A 26,684-nucleotide genomic window follows, 5' to 3' on the forward strand; every position below is an offset into this window, starting at 1 on the left:
TCCCCTGTTTCTTGTGGGGAACAGGCTCCAGCCTCCATGATTTCCCTGAGTTCCAAAGGGCAGATTCTGAACAGTTGTTAATCTGGGGAAAGGAAGGGATGCAGAGTTAAGGGAGGAACAGCCAAGAAACAATAGTGCAGACTTGGGGCAGGGTCCTGGTTCCCCCTCCAGGGATACACATGACAATGTCTTTAAGCCATTTATAGAACTAAAACCCAGCAAATGGAACATGTCAGCATTCTTCATACCAGAGAAGACCACCTGAGGCCAGACTAAAGGAACCAGAGAAGCTCATCAAGAAGATTATCTGAGACCAGGTTAGAGGAGCACTGGCCTGCACATACGCTAATCTTATCAGCAACGCCACCCTTGCCTTAATACTCTTCACCAAACTCCCCTGGGTTGGGACATACAGTTTCAAGGGCTATGTCCCCCTTTGCCGGGCAAAGCAATAAAGCTATTCTTTTCTACTTCACCCAAAAGTCTGTCTCCAAGATTTGATTTAGCACCGGTGTACAGGGACTGAGTTTTCAGCATCACTTCCACATTGATTTCCATAAAGAACTGTGAGCTCCTTAGAAACAAAAGCTGTTCATACTGCCTAGGATGTCTCCAGCACACTCAATAAGACATTCTGCCTTCAGCCTAACTAGCAAGAATGAGATAGTTTCTAATTGTGAGCAAAATGTAGAGCTGCACCTGCTCCACTAGAGGAAATGGAAACCCTTTAATTTTATACCATTCCTTTGGCCTAAAACCTTTAGCAAAGAAGAGTGGTGTGGTTATTTGGCTTTCCTCCCTCAAATTCATCAGTAGGACATAAATCACTTCTGGATACTTCTTGCTTCTTCCTATTCTTTAACTTTTGGAGCCAACTTTCCACTTACTCTATTATTCCTGGACCCTAGACATGGTAATTAACCTCAGAGATGGAACTTAGTCAAAAATGTACTCTGCAAACAGCTTTACATTAGAAAAACTTTAATTGTGCTCAGCAACATTTCTTAATTTAATCTGAAAGGTTACAGTATCTTCCACATTAATCAATAACCATTTAATTTCTGGATGAAGGTTGAAATGATTTTCTCTGACTCACTAGCTTGGCATAAGGCTATGCTTTGGGCTGTTAATTCACCTTGCAAAGGCTTCATTTGAATTCCTCTGGGTTCTGAAAGAGTGGGGCATCTTTTAAAAAGTGGGTCATTTTATTATGATAAGTCATAAGAAACTCTGCAACAGTTTCTCTCTTGGAGGAACATTTGGTATAAGATGGTGGGCTTTTAAAAATTATGTATAATACTTGGAATGGGAGGATCTAGAGCTCAGAGGCAAGGCTGTGGGATTAATCATCTCTCTCCTTCATAGCAGAGCCCACATACTGAGTGATTTTAGATTGTTTTTGTAGGACTGTTGTAAGATTTTAGATTGTTGTTGTATGAATTCAATGTCCAAATGTTATTTCCTATTTAGGACATAAGCTCTTCAAATGAGGAAGAAATTGTTACATTATGTAGCATCTCCGTTCACAGACACTATTAATGATGACCATTATGTCAATAAATTACAATGACAATTTGGGAAAGCTTCCACCTAGTTCTGACTACTTTTCTTGTATTCCCAGTGTGTTGCATCATCTTTCAGGTCTATAGAATTTGTTCTCAGTAGTGGTAGAACGAGGGAGAAATGCCAGGGTCTAATTACTGATGACTCTGAGGTGCAGAAGTCTGAAAGTTCTATAGTCATGAAGTTAGGATTATTATTAAAATGTTTTTTCCCATCACTAACATTTGGGAAGCACATGGCACAATAGCCTTTGATATGCCTTAATTAAAATTCTCTAATCAAAGGAACTAATCAAATGAGAATCATTGCATTTGGAAGCAAGAAAGAGGGACCTTGGAGATCTAGTTGTACAGATGAGGATGCCAAGTCTGACTTACATTAAGTGACGTGCCAGAGGTCACAAAATTAAGTAGTGGCAAATTTGGCACTGGAACCTTACTACGTACGTCAGAACTCTTTCCACTAAAACCTTACATTTCTTGAATATTTAGAGCATTTATTTTAAGGAAAAAATGGCTTAAAGTCTGAGTGAAGACATGCCAAGAGTTCCATTAGACTTAAGCTTTTGAATGTTGTTCATCTTTTGGCCTCTGCTCCTTCTCTTCACCCTGCATACAGTTCTCCCTGTAAGATCTCATACAAATACTGGTGACCACACTGAGGCTGTGCCCCTATTTCCTGCAGTGTTTACAGTCATCCCAATACACCCATCTTGCAAAATAAGGACCTAAATATGCAATCATCTACACTCCAAACATACCACGAACCACCAATGTCTGCTAATTCCACTTCAGGAAGGACTCCAGGGCTTCCCTGCTGGCGCAGTGGTTAAGAATCCGCCTGCCAATGCAGGGGACACGGGTTCGAGCCCTGGGCCGGGAAGATCCCACATGTCGCGGAGCAACTAAGCCCGTGCGCCACAACTACTGAGCCTGCGCTCTAGGGCCTGTGAGCCACAACTACTGAAGCCTGCGCGCCTAGAGCCCGTGCTCCGCAACGAGAAGCCACCGCAATGTGAAGCCCGCGCACCACAACAAAGAGTAGCCCCCCCTTGCTGCAACTAGAGAAAGCCCACGTGCAGTAACAAAGGCACAACTCAGCCAAAAACAAATAAAAGAAAACAAGTAATAAATTTATTTAAAAAAAAAAAAGGACTCCAAAATCTGGGCCTTGCCCTCTATGACCTTATCATCTTTCTCCCGGATCTTTGCAAAGCGACCCCTGCCCCCACCTTGGGCCTTCCCATCACATGCTGGTCTCCCTTAATCGACTCTTCATTTTTCCCTTAGTTCTTCCTAAAAACAAATCTGATCACAACCATTTCTGTACTTATAAAACTGCATGACTCTGCAATGCCTTCACGTTCTGGCTCAACCCACCTCCCCAGGGTAGACCCGCTTCCTGGCAGACCCATGCTGTGGTTGGATAGCCCACCTTCTCAACCTTCTCTGCACAAGCCATAACCTCTCATAACCCCAGGCCTGGCTTATGACTTCCTTCTCCTGGAACACCTTCCCTCCCATTCATTGCTTCCAAAACTCTTATCCTAGCTGAAACACAGCTTAAAAAATTACTTTTCTATGACATTTCCTGAGACCTTTGGCAGTAGTGACTCCCTGCTCCTACCTCACTCTGTTCATGCATTTCTTATGACATTTATGGAATTATTTACTGCAATTTAATACCTCTCTTACATTATTCTATTTAAAACATATTAGGGCCTAACAAATAAAAGGCAGGTAACAGAGGCAAATAGAACTGAGTTTGATGCCTACTCACCAGCCAGTAACGATGACTTGATACAATCTTGATGATCCAGTTTGTTGATTTGCTGAAGGTTGATAATAATACCCACATATGGGTCTGATGTAAGAAATGGCAATGATGTACGCAAAGTGCTTCACACTGCGTCAGCACCATTTATCAATCAATAAACGGAGATGTTCATCCGTGTATTCTCAACCTTTAAGTGCCAAGCCTATTTCCTGAAATGAAAATCATGTATGTATTTACTCTTTATAAACTTGGCTATGTAAAAAATATATCTTCTTTTGTTTCTTTATGCCTGGCTAACCTCTCAAGTTCCAATTTCTGCTGATGGTGACTGTTGTGATAACTCAGTGACTTTCTCGTATGAGAAGTAGTATTTTGGAATCTACTCAGTCTATGCAGGATTTTCTACCTGATCCACTTTCCCTCCCCCCAGGGCAGAGCAGAAGGATTTATGTACTCTCCAGGCATCTGAGAGATATTGAATTTGTATGCCTTTTGTGCTTCTGTCTGCCTTTAGTTGAGGTGTAGCACTTCTTACCTGGTCTTGGACTTTAGTCTCTGGCCCTGTTATATTCACTACTGATGTACTTAGATGACAGAAAGATCAGTGGAAACCCTGAGTAAATTTGAGAGGATCTCAGAACAGAAAGAATCATAGTCTGACTTTCCAGGCTGTATTTCCCCTGGAAGACTGCAAACTAAGTCCCATTTCCACATGAATGCTGGAGGCTAGAAGTCTGAAATCAAGGTGTCAGCATGATTGGCTCCTTTTGAAGGCTGTGAGGGAAGGATTTATTTCAGATCTCTCTCCTCGGCTTGTAGATAGCTGTTTTCCCTTTGTGTCCCTTCACACTCTTTTCCCTCTACGTGTGTCTGTCTCCACGTCCAAATTTCCCATTTTTTATAAGGACAACAATTATATCGGATTAGTGCACATGCTAATAACTTCATTTTAACTTCATTGCCTTTGTGAAGAACTATCTATAAGTCAGGTCTATCTACGTGTAAAGTCCTAACTAGGGTTTAAGACTCCAATATATCTTTTTTGGGAGGGGGAACACAATTCAACCCATACCATTTGGTTACTCTAACTGCATGTTCTCCATACTGACTGCTCACCCCCTCAGGAACTACTACACCCTCCTGGTGTACACAGGATTGTGGGGCTTCACTAAGGCACATCCCTAACTATGCCTTCCCTGGCTATTGGTCTTCTATTACTCTGGAGTGATGGTGAAACTGCTGTTTTCTAATGAGGTTTGCAGTATCCTGGAGGTGAGACAATCTGGAAATCAGATCATAGTTTGGTCCTCTCTGCTCTTCTGCTCTGGAGCTTTCCCAAAGGTACCCAGGTTTCCAGTGGGATTTCTGTTATCCCACCACCTCCCCCAGGTTAAGACAGGTGAAGTTCTACACCCTGCTCAGGGACCCGAAATCATCTCTACACCAGTCATGTGTCTCCGATTGTCGCTTTTCTGCTGGGGAAACTCTTATCTCTGTTTGAGCAGGAAAAAGAATGACTATTTTATTGTGTCTTCTCTGTAATATATGCAGAGCTACTCAAAATTTATTATGGACAAGGAAAATTAGGCTACTTGTTAAAATTCATATTTCTGTCCTCGTCCTTGAAGACTCAGTGCAGGGCTCCACAACCTGCATTTTTATGACATATCCTAGGTGCTTCTGATATACATGGTTTGCAGACCATGCTTTGAGAAACATTGATTTTAGTTATAAACTCATGCTCTGAATATTATTTCTTAATATATAAAACTAAGCGTTTGAAATAAGAAAATGAAAAAAGAAATATTTTCTTTCTTAAGTGCTTGGCTCTTGATAATAAAAGCCATGGCTTTCAAGATCATTATTTTGCTAGAGATTTTCAAAATCTACCTAAAAAATTTAAATCTAATAAATTGAACCTTTGTTCTTTTACATTAGCTCTTCTTTCAGTTCACTGTATACGGTAAGCTCTTCCTTCTCCTTGAATGGTGAGAAAACAGATTGGGGAAAAGGGTTTTTAAAAAACACATAATTATTGGATATTACTATGCTACATGTATAGCATAGTACATGTGCGTGCATGTAGTTTGTGTGTGTGTGTGTGTGTGTGTGTGAAAGAGAAACAAAGTGGAATTTGGGAATGAATGTGAGGTACAGGATAGAAAGAGAATTGTATGTGAAACCAGTCACAACTTTTTTGGAATCCTGGCTATGGTATTTCTCATCTGGGTCCAGAGAGAAAATCATTTGATTTATTTCAGTTTCAGTCAGTTTCCTTCCACATAACTACAAGATTCTTTCAGAATACAAGTACATTTCATTTTATTTATATTCTTTAATCTGGCACACAGCAGAGGAATCGTCATTATTTGTTGGATGAATAAATGGGTGATGTCATTTCTTTCAATGAAAGGCAACAGAAGAGTTCTTTTTACCCCCAATTAAGTTCTGTTCAGTCAGAATTACCGTGTTTAAGGAATGAGCCTCAATTTGCCCTTAACCTCTTTTCAGAAGCCTCATGTGACAGTCTTTAGGAATATGCTGACTTTCTGGCTACTCCAGCGAACATATTTTTTCTCCTCTGAATTTCAGTAGAACTTGCTTTTTGCACTCATGACTTAACATGTGGCATCTGTTACCTTATTGATTTAGGGCATGTTTTGCGGATATGTCTTTTCTCTCTACTAAGTGCTCAGCTTCTTCTTGGCAGAAACCACATATGCCTGTTTTTCATATTACCTAGCAAAAGGCCCTTTGCTTAGTAGGTGTTGAGCGTGTTATTGTCCTTGATGAAGGTAGTGATAACAGCAAATTTAAACAAGCGAACACAACTCTTTAACAAATTATGCTGATGCAATTCTCTCAGAAGAAGAAATCCAGACTCATTCAAGTTCAGTGGCTTGAAATAGGCCCACAGCTAGGAAGAGGCAACGACTTAAATCTTCAGATTCTGATTACAGGGCTGTTTCCATTACAGCATGATAAATAAGGTCTGTTTTTAAAAAGTTAGAATGTTTGACATGAAGGTGTTAGGTCTGACAGGATTTTTTTCTAATAGGATTGAGATATCCTTGAACAGGTCACCAAAGTATGTTGTGTCTTTTACCTTCCCTTTATGATTTTTACAAGGAAGACTGATATCTGCCTTTCAGGCATGGTCTAGGCATTGCTCTGCAGAAGTAGAGAAATTAACTAAATGTTTCTCAAGATTCTTTTTAGTTCTGTACTCTTCTAAATTGAAGTAAGATTTAAAATACTTTTCAAACGCTGAGTTCTATCTTTCCCTGGGCGTTGTGTAAATAATATGCGAGTACCAAGGTGAAATTAGCACTGATGAGTCAAAGTGGGGAGGTCAGGGAAGGCAGAATCAAGCGAGCCAGAAGAGCTCAGTATACACGCACCACTATTAATGGAATGAGAAGGAATAAAAATACACAATATTCCTCTTCATGCTTGGGCACAGGATTTTGAAAGCGCTCTGGCATATTCCAGATATTAAACCCCAATGAACAGGAGTTTGTGGAGGTCTCAGGGAACCTGGAAAAGTCTTGGTTGTTCACTTTCGTCAATCTCCGATCCAAGTTGTGTTTTCCCCACACTGAACATAACTTCATTGTAAAATCTCAACCTCCTTTTCAACTATTTTTACTCATTAGTTATATTGCAGATGACAATGGCCAGTGTTCAGACGGGTGAGAACAGCTAAACAGTTATCATTCTATGTAGCAATTCCAGGAGTTCTGAAAAGCAAAGCATGTGGAACCCCATTAGCAGACAAAGAACACAGGACTGAAAGAACCGAAGGACAAATCGTTTATTTCAGTACATCTTGTATAGCAACGCATTACCAGGGGCAATGGGTATGAAAGATAGGATGAAACATCAGAAGTGTTAAATGATATTCATTTGCCATCTTCACCAAAATAATAAGACTGCATGGGAATTTTTTTTGATTGTCAAAGAGAATTTGAATAATGTGATTTTTTTTTGGACCCACAATCTAAGTCAAAGCCTCATCCCAGCAGATAATAGAGGTGAGATGAATTAAAGGACTACAGCCAGATACAGAAAGAAAAAAAAAAAGGCAGAACCTTTTAAATACTAATAGATGAAACAGGGAGTTCAATGCAGATAAATGCAGAATAATGATGCTTTTGATGGGTCTTTATCACAGAAGGCCACGTTATTCAGAAACTATGAACCATAAAAAAAGGAATTTCAGTCAAAAGACAAGTCTGTTTGTATTATCAGTGAAGGATAAGAAATAGAAAGACAAAAAACCAAATAGGAATGGATAGAATGATAACTGCTTGATAACTCTATCAGCCGTCTCTATGCTTAAAAAAAATAGAACAAAAGATTACTCCACATAAAATTCCAAAGACTGTCCAAAATGGCACAACTACTTTCACTCTGAAAAAAGAAAAAAAAAAAAGAAAGAATGTTTTTTGTGGAAAATAAAATAGTGGTCAGTCTAGCGTCTACCGAAGTCAATTTCAAATGCAGATTTTCACAATATTTTCTTATCTCAAAGGGCATCTGAAGTATATTTGAAGTGATATTCTTTAATGTGGATTGGTGTTCATTTTTTATATTAAAGTACCTCAATTTACACCCAGATGTGCTCCTGAATGTTTTGTCAGTAATTATCACATAAAAAGCTTGGTGGTGATTTTTTTTTAATGTAAAATGAATCTGAGCCTCTGACAGATATATAAATCAATTTGAACTTTTGCTATATATTTTTTATTAATATACCGTGATGAATCTTTGACGGGTAACCACTCTTATACAGTAAGAACCAATATTATTTGGAGAAAGATTTTAAAAGTCGGTCTGCAGGTTGTCTTAGTCAAATGAGCCATGATTTGAGAACCAAGAACCCTAAGTCCTGCCTTACCAGGTTGGCTATATAACCCTGGGAAAGTTCTAGTTCTCTGCCACATTGTCTTCAAACAAAATAAGGAGGCTGAAAAACCTTAACAGTAAATTGTTTTTAAAATTTATTACCCTACGTTTTATTGCTGGTATATTTTTTAGGTCTTCTTTTCTTTATCAGTAATTAATCCTACTTTTCAAATTTATTCCAACTTGTCTCCTAACATCAAAAGCAGTTGTCTTTTAAAGCTGACAGGTGTGGGGGGGAGACGAAAAAGCAGTTGTCTTTTAAAGCTGACAGGTGTGGGGGGGGAGATGAATTCCAATCACCCAAAGGGCTTTTCCAGCCCCCTCGCCCTTTCTGATCTGCCTCCAGAACTCAGAATCACTGCTGCCAGGGGATGTAGTGTTGATGAGGCTCTTTCTCCTCCCCCAGGTGTGCTGGGGTGGAAAAAGATTGAGGACCATTGGTCTAAGTCCTTCAGAGAGTGTTCTCTGAGGACAGAAGTGCTTGTCAGGCATATGCGTTAAAGGAAGCATCCCTTCAGGGAGATGTTGTCTTCTCAGCATCACTTTTACCTTCCATGACTCCTGCAGCAAGTCTGAGGACCGACTTCCAACAGCTTTCTTTTTTTAATGGTCTGATTTAAAATTCTGTGTTATTGACATTGATCCTTTCTTTTTCACTCTACATTTTATGTCCTCTCAGTTTCTAAGCTGCTTTAAAGATTCCATATGTCATAATTCTTTTGCTGAAAGCAACAAAAATGGAGTCTGGCTAACTTTAGCAAAAGGAAATTGATGGGACAGATGTAGTGAGCTCAGAGAATGTATAGGAGCCTGAAGACCTGGGCTTTGAATGGACAGGAACCAATGCAGTGCTAGAAAAGAAGAGCAGGAACCACAATACAGTTGTCCCTCAGCACCATGGGGGATTGGTTCCAGGACCCCCGTGGGTACCAAAATCCACGGATGCTCAGGTCCCTTATATAAAATGGCACAGTACAATTGGCCCGTCACATCCACCAATGGGGAACCTGTGGATATGGAAGGCCAACTGTGATAGCAAGAGCGTCAACTGTAATAGCAAGAGACTTTGATCAGGAGGCTGGCTCTCAGATAGAAGAGAACTCCAAACATTTTCTGTCTCTTTATAATGTTGCTCCGATTAGATTCCAGGGAGTGAACATTCTTTTGGCCTAGCTAGGCTCATATACCCATCTATTGGGTAAAGGAGAGAGGTTCTTCCAGTATTCATGGGAAAAAAGATAATTCCCGGAAAGGATCCAGGAGTTCTGTTAGGAAAGGCATGTAAATGCTAAGCAGATACTAAAAGGACAAACGCTCGTGTATGTTCATATGTGTATCTCTCTCCTAGTTATGGCAAAGCTGTTTTTTTTTTAAAATAATTTATTCTTTTATTTATTTATTTATTTTTCACTGCGTTGGGTCTTTGTTGCTGTGCACGGGCTTTCTCTAGTTGCGGCAAGTGGGGGCTACTCTTTGTTGCGGTGTGCGGGCTTCTTATCGTGGTATCTTCTCTTGTTGCAGAGCACGGGCTCTAGGCATGTAGGCTTCAGTAGTTGTGGCACGTGGGCTCAGTAGTTGTGGCTCGCGGGCTCTAGAGCGCAGGCTCAGTAGTTGTGGCACATGGGCTTAGTTGCTCCATGGCATGTACGATCTTCCCAGACCAGGGCTCGAACCGTGTCTCCTGCATTGGCAGATGGATTCTTTTTTTTCTTTTGCGGTACGCGGGCCTCTCACTGCTGTGGCCTCTCCCGTTGCGGAGCACAGGCTCCGGACGTGCAGGCTCAGCGGCCATGGCTCACGGGCCCAGCCGCTCCGCGGCATGTGGGATCTTCCCGGACTGGGGCACGAACCCATGTACCCTGCATCGGCAGGCGGACTCTCAACCACTGCGCCACCAGGGAAGCCCGGCAGGTGGATTCTTAACCACGGTGCCACCAGGGAAGTCCCAAAGCTATTTCTAAGAATAGGCATCTATTCCACATTTTCTGTTGACAAGCTGGGTTAGTTTCTCTACTCACCACTTCTCTTCTAAAAGTATGAATTGCCTTCATCTATGATCCCAATTTCATCTGGATAGTTATTTTTCTTAGAAAAGTAGAGGTGTACCCCCAATGAGAAAACTGCTATGTAACCATGTTTAAAATCTGTTCTCTGCTTATGGTCAGAAGATTTAAGATGTTCAAAAGTTAAAGGTAAACTTGCTATAAAAATAGAAATTATTTGATAAAATAGTACTTTTTATAACCCCTAAGGATATTACTGCATACACTGATATATAAGGTAGTCTCAAGTTGTAAGTAGCATAAAGGAATATGGTATGTGGGTAACATAGAATAGGATTGTTATGTTATATTTCCAGATGGGCTCATACATTATCCCATGTCTAACACTTTCACAAAGTGATGGTGTTTCTCACATGCTTTCTGATTTCCCTTTGATAGAAATAGTCTGGCATCTTTTTCCTTCATCACCTCTGTCCACCTATTGAACTTTATGTTATCTTTTCCTCCCACTACTACAAACAATCTCCACGGGATTTAGCTATTTTTTAAAGGGCCTCTGTGTTTTTCATGGGACTCTATTACTTTCTTTCATTACCTAGTCCTTTTTCTTACCTTCGAGATACCTTCTTTTGTAAAGGCTCATCTAGATTGTACTCAGCACAGATCCAGTCACAGAGAAAACCCTATTCTAGTGAATCTGACCACTAATTCTTGTCGGCATTCTGGATAGCCTTAAGATTGGGATTTGCTAACTGTTGATATGAGTCTGATGAAAATAATAATATGAATTCACCTGATACTGGATTCTTCAAGGGTTGATTATTTGGTGGGGTTTCCGTCCTTTTGCTTCTATCCTTTGACCTCTTCCATTGATCAGATGCTCTAGGGGTGGAAAAAGAAGGTGACATGAAATTCGAGCTGGTTTGTTTTGTTGTTTAACTGCAGCTCTGGTTAGGGAGAAAAAAGAGGTTTTGTTGAAGACAGAAGATGAAATGTAGAAATTATTGGCTCAATTTAAACTAGGGGATTCGCTTTGGAAATTGTTGATTTATGTAACCCATGCTTCCATTTGCATAGATAATTGAGTTAGCTTTATAAGAGTTTAGAGTTCCCTCACTCACAGATATTTTATTCGTGGGTTACTGCCCTTAAAAATACTTAACCATTAAAGGAAGTCTTCTAAAGGAAATTCAACCTCTGAAATGAGGCTTACAACTGTTACATTGAAGATCTGAGAGGCACAACTTGCCTCCTTCAGTTTAATGATGATGTCATTGCCTTGGTCACAATCTCTCCTTTGTTCATTTAAATGGCACAGGAACATAAACAGTATTTGCCATAGTGGTTTGCACGTTAATAAGCACAACATAAGACCAAATTACAAGGCTGTACTCTTCCTCAAGCTGTTAGCTCACTCTAATATTTTTCTGTGACAGTGACAGATGCCCTGGTACCTATATAACCTCCAGAATAGGAGTTTAATGAATATAGTATTTATACAACTTTGGAAGCCTTGAAATCAGTGAAATTCATTTCTGTGATTCCTTAGTGTGAGAAATTAGCATTTCTGCAAAGACAATAATTTCCTAACATTTTACCTCATATCTTATGGAAAATCTCAGGAGAACTCTCTTTTAAAAAAAAAAAAAGAAAGAAAGAAAAGAAAAGAAAAAAGACAGTCCAAACAGAGAAATGTAAAAGAGAAGAACAAAATAAAAACCACTTTCAATGAACCACAATACTGCACTGTCTGATGAATGGGGAAAAGTTTCAGCCCTCTAGGTGCTTTTAATCCCCCACCCTGTCACTGCCGTGTTTGTCAAACAAAGCAACCAACTGTTGAGGTGGAAGCCCTGCTGGGAGTTCCCACAAGTTTGATGATCCAAGTGATGTAACACCGTGAGCCAAAACTGCACTGGCAGAACATTATCATAATAGCCCGACCTCCTGAGCTTTTCCTGATTACCTGGATCTTACCTCCCAAAGGGAAAATGACTTCAAAGACTGAAACTCTTGCCTGAGTTTTTCAAAGATTCAGCAACATGAAGCTACACACCCTCCAGCTTGTTTTCAACATGCACAATAATGCCAGAAAATGAGCTGAGTCCCCTTAAGAGTCCAGGAGGATTTGGAGGCAGCACCCTCACCGCTGGCCTCATCTTCTTACACAGAGCTGCACACTGGTCTCTGTCATTTTAGGTACCAGGAAGAGGAAGGCTACAAATTCCTTTTTATTTCCTTTGCCAGGTGTTTTTACTTAAACATATTTAAAAGGGAGCCTTAGCTTCCAAAGTCCATTTGGAAAGCCAAACAGATTAAAAAGAGTTTCAAAACAGTGCTAGCCCAAATCCCGTTGAATCTTTTAATTAGTCTGACGTTATTTTTAGACTCTCTCTAAGCTCTATAATTGAGCCCTTTGCAGTTGTACAAACAAATAGAAGCCTTGTAAGATCTTGAAATTCATGATAGAAGTCAGCTTGGAAAACTCATCATTGAATATTGTAATTTGATTACCATCTTATTCTGATTGGACCCTGGTTTTGCATTTAGATGAGTTTATATTATTCGAAATGCAAAACAGCATGTTATCTGGGGTATTTTGCAAGAACAGACAAGATTAAAAACATCTAATGTTCCATTTTATAAAAACATTACAAAATGGAAGTGTAGAGCTTTTAAAATTTATTACTTACAGCTTACAATAATTGGACATTAATTAATCCTAAATTACAAGACATTTCTGTGGAAATGCATATTAGATCCTTCTCATCAGTACGTAGCACATTCATTAGTATATTATTTTTGTTTGGGATACTGAAGGCACTAACAATTTCTTACTTCCTAAAGCAGTTGCTGTTACAGAATTGACTGTTGCTCACGTGAGTTTAACACAATAGATCACCAATTACTGATTTGCAACAACTGACCTTGAGTATCCAATTAAAAAAAAAAAAAAAAGCTGAGGCAAGCTGAATTCATGAATTAGCGTCTGTGTCGGCTTGTTCCAAGCTTTGATTTTTGTCAGTTTGTTTTTTTAGATGGCTTGGAAAGAATTTTCTGATTCTGTAACCCTTTATTATTATTCTCAACCGTGGCAAAAGTCTTACATAGAAAATTGTTTTCAATCACAGCATCCAAAAAAGAAGATTTCTGTTTGGGAAGAGCATCTCTGTATTTGATTGTTTGACTGTCTGAAGTTTCCACTACATCTATTCTCAGACACATGTAGTTACTTATAATCTGTTATGCTGAATTTTTTTTTCTCCCTTTGGGATCTTGCTGACAAAGGCTTGTCAAAATAGGACCTTAGATTTATCAGTGTATTATCCAGGTCTTGGATATAATTTTTAATTATTCAGATATTATATAGAGTGAGCTGTAATCTGTGAATGAAAACTTTATGTGGGATTTAGACTGTGAGACAAAGATATTCTTTCATCTATTTCGTATTCCTGAGCTCAAATCCAGGGATAGAGGAACAGGGGTTCCTAGTGGTCTTCAGGAGTAAGAATGATGGAAGAGGGCAGCAATGACAATGTCTACAACAGTGGTGCTGATAGCAGAGAAACGGCATGACTCTACACCTGCCCTTTTGTCAGGCCTGTGCCGGCACTATGTGGATTCAACCTCAGTCCAGCTCTGATGGGCATTTCTAAGAGTTTTCATGAAATTTTCTACCCTCTGTGAAGTACACACAAGTACCATTGCCATATAATCCATTTGGTGAATTCTGTCAAAGTAATTTTGATTTCTGAGATTCTAAGATTAGTAAAGTCTGCACTTAAACCTTAACTTTCAACCCAGTGGCCACAATGCATGAAACACCAATTTTTTAAACTAGGAAAAGTCAAATTTTCTGAACTGAAGTAAAGCTTAAAATCAAACTGTCCTGGTTGAAAGAAAAGATACTTAAATTTTGAGAGCAAATCTAAATGATCATTCTGCTAAAATAGGGATCATGTACTGGATCTGGACAGATTTTGGCTCGAGGGAGATGCTGTACAGGCCCATATCTTATGGATCGTATTATATGTGAATGAGAGCTGCCAGCTTCATATATGACCCTATATGCCCAACCAACCAAAATGATATAAGAATTAATATATTAGCTGGTACATCAAAGTGTTTCCTATTTTTTTTAATTAGAGCAGAGGAAAATATCCTCTTTTCTCTGCTGGAAAAAGTGAGAATATGTGAACCCAGACTTCCAGTGGCCGTGATTCAAGCATCATAGATAAAGTTGACCAGAGAAAATATAATTGAAGTGAAATACGGACCAAGGATAAGGAGCAGTGCTGAGTCAATTGTTCTGGTTGTCCCAGAGTCACTACTTCTCTTCCCCAGGTTTACTTATTTTTGCCAATAAATCCTCCACTTTAGCCTAAGCTTGTTTGAGTTGTATTTATCTCACTTGCGAGGAAGAATGATCCCCTCTAATACACAGAGTTCACTTCTCCTTTCTCTCCTCTTAGTGGGAAAGGAGTGAAGGAAAGATTGACCATAAGGTATGAGTATTCTCTGAGCTCATCCAGAAGTAGAAGCAGAAGATAAATGTGCTTAAGTATCATCTCACTTGTCATGTGTCAAATACAAAACTGCTTTTCTGTTTTACAGATTCAGCCACATTCCTGATTTTAATCTCTTACTTATTTGAGGTTTTCCAGAGTATACACCTAGAACATCTTAGGCTCCTAAAAGGAGATTGAAATGTTCAAACTGAGTACAACATGGCAACGTGGCTAGTTAAATGTGTATCTCGCCTCCTAAAGAACATTTCAAGACTTGGGCACTCATTACACAAGGGGCGCCAAGGCAAAGGGAAGAATCAAAATTCATTACGGGTCTGCATGATTAGGAATGTAGGACAAGAAGCCAAAAATAGGATTTAGGTAAGAAGTACCTGAAAAAGTAACGGAACCAAAATGTGATGGTATCATGAAAGTTTTTGTTACAAAGAATTTAAAAAGAAAGTGATAAACATAGTGCTAAAATGCAAATGTTTAAGTGGAATAGAATTTAGAAAGTTTGGCTTTGACAGTCGTGACATCATTGTTAACTTTCAGAAGAGCTTCTTTAGACATGTGAAGAAGATGAAAGTCAGACTACAACAGACAACAAATAAAAACAGAAGAGAGAAATGGGAAGAGAAAAATAAAAGAGACATAGAGAGAAAGAAAGATCCAGAAAAAGGTCCTAGAGATTATGGGATAGGAAGGAATTAATGAACAATTAGATCAATTAGATGACAAAGAAGGACAAACAGAAAAATAAAGGGAAGTAATAATGGAATGATATTTTGAAAAGGGAAATAGGGAATTAAGGGAGCTTGAGTTGGGTTATCTAAATGTCACAGGTGGGTTAGGTCATCTAATGTGCCTGAGGAGGATGAGTGTGGAGTGTTGGGGAAACTAAAGATCTTAGAACATTTTGGGGACATATGTTGTGACAGAGTCAACAAGAACTGACTGAATACTCTCATCGCTGTATGTCTGTGAAGGACCAGTTACTATTTTATAACGTATGTTTCTTTAGAAGTAATAAATATGTCTTTAAAACTTTTTCCAGTTACTATTGACAGTCTAGGAACTTGGCCAAAGGAAATGGAAGATAGTGAAATGTAAGAATTCACTAACATGGCTGACCCTGGGGTTCAGGTTTGGTAGTGAGGTAAACAGAACAAGAAGGAGGCTAGCATCTTGGAATTAGAGAAACAGCTTGAGGTACTGGAGGTCACCGATTATTTATGTAACTAAAAATAGGTTGAACTTCTACGGTGTCAAGTAGCATGCTCAGGAATTGGGGTAACAATGTTGAACAAGATGGGTTTCCACCCTGGCAGCCATAATTTAGTTAAAGAGATGGCTATGTACAAAGGCAGAGAGATTCAGTAGAAGTGAAGAACTGGGAAATAAGGAAGGAAATGGTGGTCATAGAGAAGGAGCCCAGAGTTAGATATCTGGGAAAAAAAGCTAAATAGTAAGCAGATTTTAGGTCTCCATTTTAATTGTACATACAGTATTTGTGTAGCTGGTGTACATCAAAAGAGAGTTGGGGGCAGGGATGGAGGGAGGAGGGGCTTTGACTTAGAAACGAACACACTCTTTTTATTGTTGTTCTTGTTGTGACCACAAAAAGAATTGGCTCCAAGTCATTTTTGGCATTCTCATTCCTTCTACTCTAAACTGAATTATGATCCAATGTCAATTTCTTAATCCATAAATCTGGCTTGACATTTCATGTGCTTCTAATAGATGGTACTAGAAAAGCTATTTCTGACTTAAGCTCCATAAAGGAAATGAGGAAAATGCAGAGAAGGCTTCAGGCTAATCTGTAAAGTAATTTGAGGCCTATGCCAGAAAACTCTTCCTCAATTCATCTCAGTAGGTGATCTGAAGAACTGTCGCTTCTTTGTGACCCAAAGAGGTCTGAGACCACATTTGAAGTTCAAATACAATCAACTACACTTCTGTGTCTATAGAACATCAGCGGAAACTTTTTGAAAGTAAAACAGTTGAACCAGTTGCATGGCATCATATAGCCAATACCACTCACCCCTACTCACTGCATCATTTGCACTTTGTTCAGCTTTTAAAAAGCTATCAACTTGGATATGGACAAAATTTAAAGGCAAGCTAAGGCTGCAAACTCAAATATCTGTGAGGGTCAAGCAATTGGTACAAGCGAGTGGAGCAGATAAAGCAAAAGCCGTATGATGAACCCTGTCAGCCTCCATGTTCAACTGATATTAGGCGGGGTGAGGACTGCAGCAAACTGGGTAAGTCTCTGGGCAGCTGCCAGTCAGTGATAGCTTATTGTTCCCAGGGGAAATGTCAGCCCAGTGTTGCCAGATCTTCCAATTTTTTCCAGAGAGCCCAGAAAACAGAATTTTTATTTGTAAACTACTGATTTAAAAAATTGGCTCCTAATTCAAATGAAAGTAAACTATAGGCTGAACAAAACCTACCTGTCAGCCACATTAAATGTGTAAGTGGTCAGTTTGTATTCTCTGCTTTAAAATTCAATTCTCACGTGGATGTTTGGATATTGCACGGCCATGGCCTAAAATCCTGATGTGCACCCTCAGGTTACCTCAACCAATCTTGGATGAGCTACATGGGAGGTAGCCAGATGCAAGGGACAATTTGTTTTTTTAAATGTTGCTTTTAAGGCTCTTCTATTTAAGAAAAGATCTCAGTGTTGTGTATATAGGCTCTTGAGATGCATAGATCAATTGTAGAATGGCTCTGTTCCAAACATGTAACAAAGACAGGTAATTTCTGTATTCATCGCCACCTCTCTGGAGTTGTTTTCTCCTGTTGCCTTGGTTTCCATTCTGAAAATCAGAAGCTTTGAACACCTCCCTCCTATTTATCTTCAGGGAGGGGGTGGAAACAAACTCTTCTGCAAAGGAGGTCACTACAAAGTTCAGTCCACTAATGTTCTTATACTAAGAGTTAACTTAGCCCCTGGCCTCCAGGAGATAATAAAATCATGGGCTCCTTAAGCCTGATCATCCTTCAAGTTCTTCTAGTTCAGCCTCCTCATTTCTTAGATAAACAGAATCGAGGGGTGAAAAGTCTTAGCTGGTGGGTTACCAGATATCAATTCCACAGACTCTCGTATGTTATAAAATTAATGCTCCAAAGCCTTCTGAAATCACCTGCTCCTTAGGTAGAGTAGCACTTGGACCAGAACTCATTTCTTCTAAGTCACAGCCTGATGGTCTTTCTATAGTATTCACGGACCACCCACAGGCTTCTCAGCCTAGTCTAAGAAGCTGCAAATAATGGGTTGCATATCAGTTGCAAATAATAGGAAAGATAAACTCAAAAAGGCTTCAAAAACAGAAGCAGTTTTTTGGTTCTTTAATATGAAAATTTCAGAGGTAGGGTGGACTTCAAACACAATTTGATCAAGCTCTAGCTCCATTTCCTCCATCACGATGTTCGTGATCAAAATCAAGATCATCTTTATCACTATCATAACAAATAGTTATGTTTATATGTGCCAACCACTATTCTAAGTACTTTATAAATATTTACTCATATACTTTTCACCATACTCCCATGAGATGGGTACTGTTATAATCAAATTTAATGCTTGAGAAAATTAAGGCACTGAGAGTTTAAAGACCTGCCCCAAGTTTGCATTGTAGGGCCAGGATACGAGTTCAGGCTACTGGTACCTCAGCCCTTGCTCTTAACCTCTGTACAAAGATTCAGATTGAACTGGTCAAGGACAGTCCTTAGGGGTCAGTGTTTTTAAAAATATCTCCCAGGTAGATTGTGATGTGCATCCAGGGTTGAAAACTAGTGCTGTTACACAGTGGGTTAAGGGGTGGAACTGATGTCGAGGAGGCTATCCCAAGGTCCACTGCAAGGAACACCATGTTGGAATTTAGGCCTAACTTCGGCTCAGTGATGCTTACATCCCAGTGGAGAAGAGGAGTAAACACTATCCACTGATGGGAGAAACTTCCGGGTGGAACTGCTGAGCGTTGCTGAACACAGTGGCTGGCCCTGCAGGGATCCTTTGCCTAAAGAACTCAAATATTACAGCCACGGTATGTTTTCAGGGTGTCCATTACCTGGGTATTACAATTTTTGTATGATGGCAGTCAGAGACTGATTATAATTAGGAAAGAGAGAAGAAATTCCTGGGGACACGTGCTTCACTATAGATCCCCTGCCTCTAACTCTCGATGCAGAAATCTTTGCAAGAGTACTTCCGTGGATCTCAATGACAACAATTAAGCTTGAAGAGCATGAGAAGACATTTTAATCAGAAGCTAATTAAGAACAATGGGGGCATATGTATCATTGAATGTGTCTCAAGTACTTTGACTGATCTGGAAATTATTCCATTAATATATGAATGTAAACAGACACCAGCATTTTCTCAGGATGAAGCAACTGCACTTTGAAGTTTCCACCTCCAAATCTGGCTTTTACTTATTAGATGACAAGTAAAAAATGAGCAACATTTACCTTCCTGGGGAAGATGTCAGGTGCTGGTTCCACGTTCTTTGGGTAAGACAGTATCAGGTGTAATAAAGGAAGCAATGGGTGTCCAGAAACCAGAGTGTTATTCATATTTAACTAAGTGTTGCTCCATTATAAAATAAGACTAAAAATATATCTGGCCATAAACACAAAGGGGTAGATTCTGTGAGTAATAAAAATAACAAAAAAACAAAAAATGAAAAAGCCAAAGTAACAATCGTAGTATTATGTGTAGGTTTTACCTTCTGTTAGTGTTGGACACACTACGAACACAATATGGTGTTTTCAGGGTGGAGGAAGTTCTTCTCTTCTCTTAGTCTCTGATTAAATCAAGCAATAGGTCCACACTGTCTCCCCTTGCCAACACAATTGGGAGGTTTTCTTCTGAATTAGTTTGGGATTTTTTAGTCCATGCTCTCTCAGGAATCATGCTTGCTGATCAATGGTGCTTTGCTTTGTGGTCCCACTTTCCCTGGTCATGCCTCCCAAAGAGACTGTCCAGGGAATTTCATTCTAACCTTGTTTACACTGCTGGTAACAGATAAGAGAGATCCTCATTACTTAAGGAGTGAATTTTTCAAATGGAGAACTCTACCATATGACTTCCGACTGGCTTCCCAGAATTTTCTTCCAGTCCCTTCTCAAATGAGCATTGAAGAATGTGTCAGGCAATCTGGGTTGTAATCTCAGCAATGCCAATGTCTACCACTATGAGTTATTTAAACTCCTCTGAGCTTCAGTTTTCTTGCTTCACAAAATGAAATATAGATGAGGTGATTTTAGCATCTTTCAAAATTAAAGTTGTTTGGATGCTATTTATTTTTCCTTCTGGCTTGCCTGTCTCCTCTTCAGTCCCTGACTGTCATACACATTTTGGTTTCCATGTTTTACCAGGTCTTTTTGCTCAGGTAGTAACTTTTCTCATATTCCTTGATGTATTAATGTCCTACCCATTCTTTAAAGTTCTTCTCAAGTTCCAATTCCTTCAATAAACTTTCCCAATCTGTGTGTGTGTGTGCGTGCACGCGCGTGTGCATGTGTGCGTGTAAGGTCAGGTGGGCAGGGCAGATACGTGTTGGGCCACATGCCAGGGTTATAAAGATGAATGAGACAGACTTGATTCTGTCTTTCATTGAATTTAATTGCATGACAATAGCTAACATATTTTGAGATGACAGTGTCACTGGCAAATCCCACTAAAATTCTTGGGAAATAAAAATAGAATCCGGGTAATCAAATAAAATCTAACTTTTTCTTCCTTTGTGCTCAGTCTAGGTTCACTTGCTCATAGGGTACCACGTGCAGAGGCCTTGCACCTGGCACTTCAGACCAGAATTTCTAGTGTGAAATGGCTGCACCCAACACTTCTGCTCACAGACCATGTGCAGAAGCGTTGCGCGTGACACCTCAATTCAAGATAGCAGTGGCAGACTGTGTGCAGAGATGCTGCTCTCGGCACTTCAATTTGGAGCTCTGTGAGCAGCACAGCTGTGCCTGGCCAGCAAGAACTCTGCCCCCTCCCCGCTGACAAGAAGCCTAAAAAGCAGCCCTGCCGACAGCCTTTTGGGGAGAGCGTTTACTCTAGAGCACAAGCTTGCACGTCTCTATTCTTTGGCCAAAGGATAAAGCTTCCCTTTGCTTCTGAATTGAATTCGGTCTCGTTCTATTGGCTCGAATGACACTAGGCGGAAGGACCCTTGTTAGGGACTGACTCAGGAGGGTTGGTAAAAAAATTTCTGGTGACCCAGATGGGATAGAGCATGGCTTTTTCCACCTGCACGTACCCACTAGGCTCTGGACTCACCCCAGCTTCAGATGGAGGATGGCAGAGGCTCTGGGAAGTTTGCATGAGGATGATTGACTCTAGTCTTTGACTTCACTCAGATGCGGTAGAAGGGCAGCAGCCTTTGGACAAATTCAGAGCAACTTGTCCCAGGAAGCTGATACCCAGGTATGGTACACACACAGCATAGCCTGCAGAGCAATCTGGACTGCATCCCCTTGAATGGATCATATTGTGGCATCATTGGGGATCAGAGACTGAAACTCACGTGTGCCTGCCTGCTGCATCTGGCTGGCTTTCCCAAGGTGCCAGATGCTGGGGACAGTCGGGACCTGTGGACAAGAGGGAGCCGCAGCAGTCTTGCCCACTGTCTCACCAGTAGTGCTGTCCTCTTGATCCCTGTACAAGGCAGTAGTGGCCACAGCAAGGCTTTTTGCCCTCCTCACCAATGTCCAGGGGTCAACAGTAACACTCTCCATAGTCCCTTTCAAGCTGGTAAAGGAAAGTGGTCAACCCTGTGAGCCAAGAGGCGAGACAGGGAAAAGGCCCAGGTAATGAGGACTGCCTGACAAAACAGAATGAGGACGTGCAATCTGGAAAAGGCATGAGGGATGCCTGAGTGCGAAAGGGTCTCAAGGTAGGTAGGCAACCGGTAACTTGACCTCTTCTGGTCAGCGCTAGTTTCTCTGAAGTGGGATGGGGAGCCCTGTGAGCCGCTCATAAGATCAGAAACCCCATTATTGGGAAGCCCCATGAGCTACTGGCAAGAACAGGAAACACCCACCACCCAACCTCTCCTCCCCACTCTGCTTGTGAGGGGAACCTTGGGTGATTCTTTACTGACCGAGGTTCCATGGGCTCTCCTTCCAGTATCAGCACAGAGTATCAGCCACCCCAGCGATCTATTGAGTACCCTGTGGGAATCCCTTTGATTTTAGCTTTCATTTGGTGGGAAGTGCGAAAACTCCTTTTCAGCTGAAAGGAGGAAGAAGAAGACCCCTACCTCAGACAGATATGACACTCCCTAACAGACCAAATTGGTCAGGAATTAATGTGGCTAAGCTGCTCTGTCCCAGATGTGGTCCTGTCGAACCTCCTGTGGGACATTCTGACTAGGGAAGGACTAATACTCTCAAGCACAGGCCATCACAGATTCAAGGTGAACCCCAGTTATATCAGAGTCCACACCAAAATAGATGCCTCCTATTTTGGTCTTTTGAGGAATGCATTAACAGTTTGGTGCTGTTTCCAAATTTCCTGAACCAGAAATCTTATTTGGGTCAAATCTTGTGGCACTTGCGTGCCAAGAAATCACTCTAACCAATGCCGCTTGATAGCTGGAAACAAAACCATAACAGAACATCTAAGGGACAGAGAAACAAATGTCCACCATACTGAAGGACTGACCAACCATTAGGGTGCATCCTGCACAAATGGAAGTTTTTCGGTTATCACCCCCTGACCCCCAAACATTTTAATCTTCCTATGTAATACAGTCCGGCCCCAACACTGGCTAGGAGATGAGGAAAGTTGGCCCATCAACGGGTCTCTAAATTACAACACCATCTTATAACTGGACCTGCTATGCCAGAGACAAAAAAAAATGGGATGAAATTCCCTATGTCTAGTTTGTTATGGCCTTATATCAGAACAAAGACCTTCAAAAGGGATGTGGGCTCTCCTCCACTGAGGAAATACCAAAGGAGACTAAGAGCTCTCTACCAGTCCTTGACCCTCCCCTGAAGACCTTCTTGATCTATTCCTTAACCCTCCTCCTACCGCTCCTGCCCGACCCTCTTCCTTCATATGTCCCGATTTGGGCCCCAGGCCCCAGGGGTTCCCTCCATATAAGCCCCTTCCCCCAGAATCCAATCTGGCAAGTACACAAAGTGGGACTAATTACCAGCCAGGGCCCACAACCCTCTAGGAAAAACACTCCCTTTGAGGCAGGTCCCTGATGGAGAAGGAGGGCTCACCTATATATATATATATTCCATTTACCACTTCTGATCTGTATAACTGGAAAAGTCACAGTAAGGGGCTGAGGGAAGGTCCAGAGGTGTTCCTGAATCTGATTAGGGGAATCTTTCAGATCCATGACCCCACCTGGGCTGACATCGAGAGCCTCCTCAATGTATTCCTAGTGAGGAAAGAAAAGGCTACGGTCTTTTCAAAATCCTAAGATGAAGCAGACAAAGAGAACAGAAACAATGCAGGTCATGCTATTTTTCAGACTGGGAAATCAGGAGGTCCCAGACAACAAACCCAACTGGGACCACTGAGACAACGGAGAAGGGGGTGAAAGACAGAGGCTAACCCATTATAAAAATATGATCCTGAGATCCTAAAAGGAATCCAGGCAGCAGGAAAGAAACTTGTCAACTGGAATAAGATAAAGGAAATCAATCAGCAGCCAACAGAAAGCCTTCGGCATTCCTAGAGTGCCTCAGGGAATGCCTTTGGATCTATACTTACACTGACCCTGAGTTCTGGGAAGGGAATGTAATCCTGAGGTCATATTTTATTTCACAAAGTGCCCCCACCATCAGGCATAAACTTCAGAAACTGGAAATAGAACCAGATACCCCTTACCTCTTTCCTAGCCGAGGTGGCCTACCAGGTGTTTAATAACCAAGATATACAGGAAGTCAGAGAATAAAAAGGTCTGGAAGCCAGCCCACCAATTGACTGTTGCCCTCTCACGTCAACTGGTTGGTATGGGAATCTGGACTAACCTCCCACGGAGACTCTCGATGCCGGTGTATGGCCCCCAGCCCCCATCGAGGGGTAGCAAGCCAAGGAAACTGGGAGCCAATCAGCACACCATGTGTAAACAAGAGGGACACTAGAAGAGAGAATGCCTTTGCCACCCCCCAAGGGGGATGGAACTGGCAAATCCTGGCCACCACCCTTGAAGGCGGATGGTCCAAACAGATGAAGAATGAAGGGGCCAGGGGGCTCCTAACCTGGCACTCCAATTGACCCCCAAGTAGCCTCAGCTGACATTGGACATAAGAGTAAAGGCTGTCGAATTCTTAGTTGACACCGGTGCCATTTACTTAGTTCTGAACACTAAAGGCAAATTCAGTCACGAAAGTTGTAAAATTATGGGACTATCAGGGAAATCCCAAGCACAGGCATTCATACAGCCATTAGAATGTAATCTGGATGAACACATGTTCACCCATTCCTTCCTTCCTGTATATCCCCGAATGCCCTATACGCCTGCTAGGAAGAGAGAAATTGGTGGCTACTATCCACCTAATGGGAGACAAATTGGAGACTAGCGTCCCCTTAGACAAAGGGCACAACACGATAATGTTAATGTCTGAGGACAAACCTCCCCGGCAGAGCAAGTCAATCTCCCTGGAATAAATCCCAAGGTCTGGACCCAGGGACAGGTGGAATGAGCTGCAGGAGCCAGTCCCGTGTTAGTCCATTTAAAACCTGGACATACGTGGCCCAATAGAAAGCAGTACCCTCTCCGTTGGGAGGCGTTATTGGGCATTGCCCCTGTTATACAGGCCCTAATTGACTAAGGCCTTATTAGACCATGTCTATCAGCCTGTATCACCCCATTCTTCCTGTTAAGAAACCCAGTGAGGAATACCAGATGGTACAGAACCTCAGGGCAGTCAATGAAGCCACCAAGGATGTATAGCCAGTAGTAGCTAATCCCTACACCAGGCTGGCCATTCTACTGTCCACCAGGACCTGGTATTCTGTATTAGATTTAAAAGATGCCTTCTTCTGTACTCCATTAGCCCCAGAGTCACAGGAAAGTTTTGCTTTTGAGTGGCAGGACCCAGACATGCAACAAAAACAACAATTCTGCTGAACAGCCCTGCTCCAAGGGTTCAAAAATTCCCCCACCATCTTAGGGGAAACTTTAGCTACAGACCTAAAAGATCTACATTTGGAGGAGGGAACCTAGAATGGAGACAACATTCTGATTGCCAGCCCTAACTAAAGAGACCTCTGATAGAAATACTAACCACCCTGAACCACCTAGTCAATACACAGCATACAAGGGTATCCAAGAAAAAGGTCCAAATATCACAAACTAGGGGGACCCACCAAGGCTTCATTCTCACAGGTCAGAGAAGCCTATTCCAGGAAAGGAAAGAAGCTATTTGCAACCTTTTCCCTCCTAAAACTAGAAGACAGTTTAGGGGTTTCCCGGGGATGGGTAGGTTTTGCCATCTGGATCCCTAACTATGGTCTAATAGCTAGGCCTCTGTATGAAAAGTTGAAAGGAAAGAATGATACTCCTTTTGAATGGAATTCAGAATGAGAAGGGGCCTTTCAAGAATTGAAAAAGCAATGACTTTAGACCCCTGTCCTGGCCCTCCCAGATTTAGCTAAACCCTTTGACCTTTACATTCCTGAGAGAAGGGGAATCGCCCTTGGGGTATTAGCTCAAAAACTGGGACCCTTTACTGGAGTGGTTGCTTTTTTCTCTAAACAATAACATCAAAACGCTAAGGGATGGCTACCTTGCCTATGGGCAGTAGCAGCTCCTACAACACTGTTAAAGGAGTCTGAAAAGTTAACCATTGGTCAGCCAATCACTATAGAGACTCCATACCAGGTTCAGGTTTTAGTAAGTTCTAAGGGAACACAGTGGCTATACCCGTGAAGGTCGATTCAAGTTCAGGCTATGCTTTTAGACAACCCAGTGGCTACCATAAAAACCTGTCACACACTAAATCCTGTCACCCTGCTACCCACAGAAACAGAACCCCTGGTGCATCATTGTAGAGAAACCATAGACACTATCTATTCCTGTCACCCCAGCCCAGGAAGTCAGCCTCTCCCAAACCCCGAAGAGGAATGGTTCACATATGGAAGCAGCTTTATGAGAGAGCGAAAAGAGTTAGAGGGATACACAGTGACCTCCCAGACCCAAGTCATGGAAGCTAGAAACCTACCCCCGGGGAATTCTGCACTAAAGGTGGAGTTGATAGCCCTCACCTGAGCCTTGGAGCTCAGGCCAGGGAGGATCTTAAATGTTTACACAGATTCCTGTTACACATATGCCATCCTACACGTACATGGGGCTATTTAGAGGGAAAGAGGTATACTTACTGCAGAAAATAAACAGGTGAAACATGGCTTAAGCATACTGAAGTTCTTAGAAGCAGTTCAGCTTCCAAAAAGTGGCAGTGATTCTTTGTAGGGGTCACCAAAAAGGGGATGCAGAGGTAATAAAGGGAAACGACAAGGCAGACGCAACAGCCAAAAGGGTGGCCTCAGAACTGGTAACTTGGAAACTACCCCTCATACCTCAAAGGCAGATCCATCCAATTATTCCTCCATTTACATAAAGGAAGAATTAAACAAAGCCTGAAAATGGAGTTTCATAGACATCTAGGAGGCCATGTGTGGCTAGTTAATGAACGTGGGTGATACTACTTTCCCCAAACTGCGGCTTGTCAAGCCATCAGGGAGGCTCATCAAGGAACTCACTACAGGACGGAAGCCCTATGTAACTGGTTGGTTGAGGTCATGGTAACTCCTGGAATGAAAGGTATAATCGGTCGAACAATTGAGACATGCCTCATCTGTACAATGAACACCCCCAACACCACACCACCCCTCCCTCCCAGCGGGCCCCAGACAAGGCCCATTCAGACCAGAGGGACATAT

This window comes from Delphinapterus leucas, chromosome 2, assembly GCF_059928025.1.
Source record: "Delphinapterus leucas isolate spDelLeu-1000000601 "Yukka" chromosome 2, BTC_Dleu_Yukka2, whole genome shotgun sequence".
Lineage (NCBI taxonomy): Eukaryota > Metazoa > Chordata > Mammalia > Artiodactyla > Monodontidae > Delphinapterus > Delphinapterus leucas.